Source organism: Centruroides sculpturatus, unplaced genomic scaffold (genome assembly GCF_000671375.1).
Source record: "Centruroides sculpturatus isolate CEXI.00-Female unplaced genomic scaffold, Cexi_2.0 scaffold2498, whole genome shotgun sequence".
Lineage (NCBI taxonomy): Eukaryota > Metazoa > Arthropoda > Arachnida > Scorpiones > Buthidae > Centruroides > Centruroides sculpturatus.
The window spans coordinates 22,310-30,662 of NW_019386692.1; positions in this window are offsets into that span (position 1 = coordinate 22,310).

Consider the following 8,353-nt stretch of genomic DNA (forward strand, 5'->3'; position numbering starts at 1 on the left):
AAGCAAGAAGAAATGGCCAAATAAAAATACATATATATATATATATATATTTGTTGAATGAGTTTTATACAAAATGTCTAGCGAACATCGACTAAAAATCGCATAGAAATTCAAAATGAAGAAGCGATAAATCGCACGAATATGTAGCTGGGCGAAGAAATATATTTCGTGTTCCTGTGTATCTGAAGCAGCAATCGATAAATCATTCGCGTCGCTAAAGTTGAGAGTCAAAATATGTTTTGTTCTGTGACTTTTCAATCTATATCTGTATCTAGAGTCTTATATACGACAAATAAACACGTGATTAATTTATTACTCAGCCTGGTATATTCTAATTAGGCATAATTTCTAAATATTTTCACCTTTTAGCGGCATATTTTTCCTTCTGTTTCTATCAAAATAATGCAGAAAATATTTTTATTATCCCTTTTTATCTTCTTTGTAAACGAAAATTTAGTGTTTATGCCATTAAATATGGTAAGTAATAATATCCAATTGTAAAATTTCGACACGTAATGCAAACCCAAAACTAGTTTGAATATTTCATTGTTTCTCTTTCAGTACACGTGTTTCTGCGAAGGAAACAATTTGCATAAGCAATATACAGAAACTATAAACATAAAATTTCGATAAATATAATTTAAATCTACCACAAAACTAGTCTCCTCTACTCTTATGTGAGTGTACGAATGTATGAGTGATTGAGTGAGAACATAATATTAATAATCACACCATTAAGTTGCATGAATATAGCTTAGTAAATCGCATATAAACCCTTATTCTGCCATGCACGCTAAGTGAAAATAAGAACGAAATTTACAGTAGTTTGTATGAGTAAATTGCATCAAATATTATCACGCTATCGCAGTTATTTATATAATCACTTGATTATAATTTATATAAGAGAAATAGCATCACGCGATCGCATATTCTGTATGTTACTTTCATTTCACTAGAAACAAAATTTAAGCAATTTAGATCGGGTGACTAGAAAGTAATAATAATACACTTTAAGAGGATAGAATTTTTGAAAATAAATGTTTATCTCTATTCCTATATCGCTAGCATTTATCTTTCCTTCTCTATTCATAAACACGAATAAAAAAAAAATTGTACTCCTAATAAGGGAGGCAGTTCAGAGGCCTTATTGGTTTATACACCTATAAATTAACGTTATTTTTACTAACAAAAGATAAAATCTTTAAGATTGTTATTTATTAATAATGAAACATTCTCTACGTATATTGTTTGCTCAGAAATGGAGACAAAAAATGAGCCATTTCACTCCCCCAGCCCTCGAGGGTCCTGCTCACAATATAAAATTGCATAAAAAAGTAATTTTAAAATAGATTTCAATCGAATAAAAGAAATAGTTTACAATAATGAATAAAGATTAAAAAAAAATTTTTTTTATATCTTTAACTATACTTTGTTTCAACCTTTATTCGTTCTAGTATAAGTTTGGTTTGGTTATGAAAGCAAACTAAAAGTAAAATAAAAGAAAAAAATATATATATAAAAATTTCCGGAGGTACTAACACTGATATATACTCTAAAAATTGCCTAAAGATAAGAAAAGAATAGTCGATACAATCAGAAAAAAAATATGAAATTCCTTATATATATATATATGAAAACCCAAGTTCTTTTTAAGACCAAAACTCAGAAAAGTGCTTGAGTTTGTCGAGTAAAGTAATAAGTTCAAGTTTTTCTTCTTTCTCCTCCTCTTTTTTTTTTTTTTTTTTTACTTTTCGTTTCAATTAATTTTTTCTTTAAAGTTTTAATTATGAGAATTGTAGCAAAGAGAAAGCGCTTCAATTTTATTTTGTTTTTTTTTTATTTCTAGGAATTTATTTCTATTATTTTTTTTTGTTTTAAAGTAATGACATAACTTAAATAGGATCTTAAAAATAAATATTTTTAATTATTTTAATATCAAATTTATATTGCTTAAAGAATTTGTTAGTAATATTTTTGTCTGAATTGTTTTAAAATTAAATTATTTTAAATTTCGTTTGTTATTAAATGCAATTTATTTTCGTTCTATAAGACTTTGTTTTGGAAAAATAAATTCCCCCAAATGATTCTATTTTAAGTTCCCCGCTTACTTTATCTTCCAATTTAAAAATAAAATTAAAATTTTGATATTTTTTTTCCTTTTTAATTTATCTTTGAGTAATTATTTTTAGATGCGGCATCTTTTAGGGTGATCACAGCTGAACTAATTCATTGTCTTGTTGCTGTTTTGTGTGTAATTTAAAGAATTCCTAATTATTAATCCATATTTTTTAAATAATATACAGCAGAGAACAAATGCTTAAACAATAATCTTAAATTTAAATGTAGAACAAATACATTTATTATAATTGGGCTGCAATTTAAAAAAATTGTAGACCCATAAATCCTGTCGTCCGTCTGTCCGTCCGTAAGTCTTTTATTAATCTCGTGAATGGAGTTATAGAAATGAAATTCGAGGGGCCGGAGGTTCTCTATTAACTATACACAAACTTCCAATGCAAACCGGAAATTACGTTATTTCAATTCAAAAAATTTCCCCTGAAAGCAGTTACTAGAAGATTTGCACGACACCATTGTTAAAGGAAAAGTATGATGTAAAGGGGCAAGCTATTACTAATTTGAGATGGAGAGCATATATTTTATATTAAATAAATGAAAAATATTAATAATATAAATTCCTGTGACAATAATTAACTTAAAAAGTAAAATCTGACGGTAAAAAAAATATATTTATTTCTGTTTTCATTTTATCAACTGAACATACTCAAAACACACTTTCATTGATATCTCGAGTAGATCGAAGAAGAGTGCTTACGTTCATAAATTTTTAAGTTGTCTAGGATCAGCTGGTGCAGTCTCTTACAAATTTCTGTAACCAGATAAGAAACAATTTCGTTTCTTCTATCGTTTTTTAAAGTTTTATATCAACTAATGACTTATTCTATAGTATATCTTCCTTCAAATTAGTGTCCACCAGTGGTCGAGTGAATAATAAAACTAAACATAGTTTGAGCCTGACTAATGGACCGGCCACGTAAAGTTTTCCGGAGTTTTTCACATGTTTAATATCTAAATAGGGATAGTTTCTCAATAGAAATTACCCTTGATACATTAATAGCTTCTTATAGATAAATGAAACTCTTTCTACAAATATCCATTACAAATCAATTTCTACATTTTATAACTTCTAAAACAATATATTTACCAATTAAAATTGTCAAAATGTGTTTAAATTATATGATTAAACAGCTTTATTTGTCTTATTTGGCTGTAATCCGAGACCAGATATAGAAACCTTAGAGACAAAAGGCCCCGATTAATTATAATAGATTAGCGTTTAATAGCTTATCGGCACGACTTTATTGTTAAAGGAAAAGTATGATGTACAGGGGCAAGCCACTACTGATTTAAGGTGGAGAGCATATATTTTAAATTAAATAAATTAAAAATATGATTACAAATTGCAGCCCACCATTTGACGGGTTGCAATAAATAATTGCTCATATTATTATTTTCACATTTCATGTAGAATATAGCAATAATTTCCCATTAATTTTAGTATTAAAATTTTGTGACATTAAAAATGCAAGTTAAAATATTCAGTATAAGAAACATGAAAACGTCTGAAAGTCGTGTCGTTTAAAAAAAGTAAAAATGTTAATCATTCCGAATATTTTATCTCAATTTACAGGCATTTCAAAATTGAATTCATTAAAAAAAAAAACAATCTTATAAAAATTTATTCATTTTCTAGTTTGCAATTTATTTTAGTTTCTTTTTAAAAATTCCAGTGATANTGACGAAACTCGTCGAAAGAGCAAGACGTTTCTGTCGATGTCGTCGAAACTACGAACAAATAACAATTATTATAAAAATCATTCTTATAGTAATTAGTAATTTAAATTAAGGATTTCGTCTAAAGTTTATTAATCTTATAAAATAATTTTAAATAATTGTATCAGCTTTCTTTCTAAGTATAATTAAATACTCAATACTTCAATAAACATAGATAATTTACAGTAACTGGATTAAAGAAAATTAGTCCTTCTATTGAATATAGAGATTTAAAATGTAGCTACAGGTTTAATATAATTGGTAATTTCGTAAAATTCATTATAATTTGTCAGATTTAGTCGAAAACATTTTCTGTATTGTTAAAAATAATCTCCAATTATTTACAAAACTTTTTGCCATCACACTATTGAAGGCGTTGATACCACAAGTTCTTCGTACATTGAAGATAAATCGTTGAAGCATTTTGAAATTCAAATTATGTTTTACTTGTACAGTACTTTGTTTTTAACTCAACAGCAGAAAAATAGTCACAGAGCATGATAATACCAGAGAGGACAATAATGAGTCCGAGGGGATTGAGACAATAACAAATGGCCCCGTGCCAAGAAACATTCACTCTGATTGAAAGGGGATAGAACATGGCACAATATGTTAAAGTTTTTGATCTCATTTTTAGTCGAATGAGAATAAGATTCATCGATCGGTGAGATATACGCGTTATGATTTACGATACTCTACTACTTCTCCAATTATTATATCTACATCATCGCTTTCGTATAGGTTTTAATGATGTCACACTACTATTTTGGTTGTTTAATAAGATTAAAAATAACGTATAGAAATTTTGAGCCCTAATGATAAGTTGTAAAGTGGAATACGATACATCTTTCATTAAAAATGTTGTTAATTACGATAGTTACGGGTTTAATTAAGCTTATTTCAGCAGTAAATTTATCGTACTATAAATTTGAAAATATGAAACTTTATAAAAATTTTTAAGTTATTTTTAAATTAAAAATTTAGAGATGATATTATTATATCAACGTGTAAATATTCGTTAAAAATTTATATAAAAGGAAGTAAATGATAGAAATGTTCTAGAGTCCTCGAACTCCTTGTAGTGGGGATGTAATATAAACTCGTGCTTTTTAAATATTTAGCCAAATATAATAGTTTTAATATAATTAAAATACGAGAGGAATTATTTATGACCGAGAAGACATGTAAAAATCTAACAGGAAAAGAGATGTTGAAGTAAGAGGAAATTAAGGTAGTTGTTCTAATGAGAGAAACACAAAAGTCAACATAATGAAAAGCAATAGAAAAACAACCTAATGAATCTTAATCCAAGTAAAACAATCACTTATCTAGATTAAAACACTATTTGATTTAAAATACAACGTTGTATAACGTATATCAGGTTACATACAATCATTTTTACAGGCTTTATTACGAAAGGGGGGAAAAATCCTTAAAAAATTTTAATGTAAACTCTTTGAAAATCAAAAAAGAGAAACAATTTCATAAAAATCCGAACTCGTTTTACAATACATCTTCAATAAATAACTAAGAAGTTTTTATGGGAACGAGTCGATATACAAAAAAATCATATAATAATAATATTTCCTACGTAACACTGTTGCCGTATGATATAAGATGGGAGTACAATTTATTATTATTATTTTTTTCTTAAAATATCTTTTCCCTCTTCCTGATATCAATTTAACTGCAACGAATACTAAAATTCGGAAGAAGTATATAATATATTTTAACAGTGAGCTCGTAACGGTGGGTTATATATGCCTTTGTCACCAACATCCCATTGACGTGTTTAGAATAATAATATGTACTTGTAAAGTAAGTTTATGCAAATTTTACTACTAAGGTAGTTCCTTAAATGTTCGATGTTGGATACAAAATAATATCTAAGTTCCGTACGTGGTGGGAATTAACGGGAATTTTCGTAGAGCTGAAAATAATAATAAAAAAAATTGTATCTTCTAATCATTGATATAAAAAAGTTGATGATTTTTCAAACTAATTTGTAATAATTTCCACTTTAAATTCTATTCTGTAACAAAGACGTTTTGTAATTTTAAGTTTTAAAAGTGATTTATTTCTAGAAAAATTTTTAAAACGATAAAATAAAAATTTACTCGAATTCTTTTAATAATAGAAGTCATAAATTCTCATACTAAACAAATATTTTATTTATAAAACAGTAAGAAAATAAACCGTAAGAAGTTTCGAGTCCATTAAATTTTTATTTTTTTTTTACTACAAAAATGAAAATTATAATCGTTTATTTTTAATTTGAAAATTAAAGAAAGGAAGAAGGAAAAAAAAATCAATGTTTTACAACTTGCCAATTTGCAACATTTGCAATAAAACTGTTCTTTAATGCTGTATTCCTGTGCTGTGATGATGTATAAAATTTTTATTTTTTTTTTACTACCCACAATGTGTAGAATTTAGTTAATATTGCACACCAGCTTTAAAATGCATCAATTTTTTTGCAACAGAGGATATATTTCAAACAAAACAGAAGTCAAACAGCACACAGAGATACTTATCACTGAACGAAATCAAATATTGATGATGTAATGACTACACTATAGTCTTAACCACATTCATTCATTCATTCATTTCTTTATTAACGCACACAATGGTACATGCTGGGTTCTGCAGTAAGCACTACCCGGTGATAACAAATTACAATAATAAATATACAGATAGATATAGGTGTTACAAAATACATAATTAATTATAATATAAAGGTAAAATACACAGGCGTAATAGGTACACAATACAATACAATACAGAAAACACTGACGATCGAGCGGTGTCTCGANCGAAATCAGTAAAGCGGAAGATAGAGCGATCGAGTCTGGTTGAAAAATTGCCAAAAGTCTTCTTTCAATAAGCTCCTTGATGTTACAAGCAGAACAAGAATATGAGGACGAAAGAGATAGTTATGCCCCCTTATTCCTCTTCAGCATCTTTTAAGAATATAAGAAGATTTTTTTATGTTCCATCCATTCCAAGTTCATTCGAGCGTTTCATTTTTCATTTTTTTTCCTCGATCACCATAAAAAAAAGTATCGTGTATCACTTCCGTAACCGGAACGATGGCAAAAAAATCATTAAACATGAATCCGGATTCGAGTCCTGTAGTAAAATGGAAAGAAATGTGTTTACTGGTGTCACGGGAAATTGTGAGGTGAATGTTTGTGAGACAGAAGCAGGAGTCATGAGTGTCGTATATCTTTTCTTGGCGCCGTCTGCGGGGCTCCTGGATATTCCACCATCTCTCTTCTTATATGGCATTGTAATATACCGTATATCTTCATGTATAAGTTTGGTTCCGGCGTTCTTCCAGCCGTTTATCATACGGTCTTATACGTTTCCTATAGTCTTAAGCAGAATAGTAAAATATTCCCTATATAAACGGGTCTTACAAAATATCTAAACGTAATATCAGAACTAATTATATTATTTATAGATAAGAAAACGTTTCTAAAATATCTTTATTTAAGATTGTGCACGTGTGTATATAGGGGAGAGTGTAGTTTCTGTGTATGTGTGTATGTAAATATAATACAATACATATGACGTTTCAGATGCTTTTATATAAATACAGCACAGAATTTAAAAACAAACATATACCATATTAAAAAAATCAAAATTTAAATTAAATTAAATTCTTTATTTCTCTAAAGACATTAATATATATATATATATATAAAGTATCAATTTATTTAAGTATTATTAATTTACTACTTAATTATAATTACATTATAAAAATGAAAAATTATATTAATTATTTTAATTATTTAGTATTTTATCATTTTCAAGTTATTCAAGAGTAAGATAAAGTTGTGTTTTAGAATGTTTTGACTGCATTAAGGAAACATTTTCATTCAGAAATCTACTCTAAACTGAAAGGGTTGTTGATAATGTGACAGAATCCTACAAAGAAGTGTCAGACTTTCAAAGAAGGTTTTATACTCTTAAGTCTTCTCGTTAATAAAACATTTTCTCCAACCTTACTATCTGCAAAACTCCTTTGCTCCTTTATATAAAAAAAAAGTTTTTGGACACAAACTAGAACTGTATATTTTTTATTTTTATTTTTTTTTAAATTTCTGTTTAAACCGATTTAGTTAATCTTCGTTTTTTTTTTTTTTTTACTTCAGAAGAGTTTAAATTATTAAATTTTTACTCAATTCATTAATTTTCGTTATTGAAAAAGCGCGAATGAAGCACGAAAGATTATTATTTTAGTTTATCTATCAATAATTATAAAATTAATACAAATTTAACATTTTTTAACGAAATTTTATTTCTGTTTTACTTCTGCCAATGTTTATTTTTGAATAATTGTTATAATATATATATATTTTTTTCAATAAAGTGAACGGAGAAGAAGGATTGTTTCCACGAATATTTTATTATTATTATTATTATTTCAGAGAACAGGAAACCTGTTAAAACTATTATTTATCGAGGCGAGAATGGTATCATAAGAAGATATTTTATT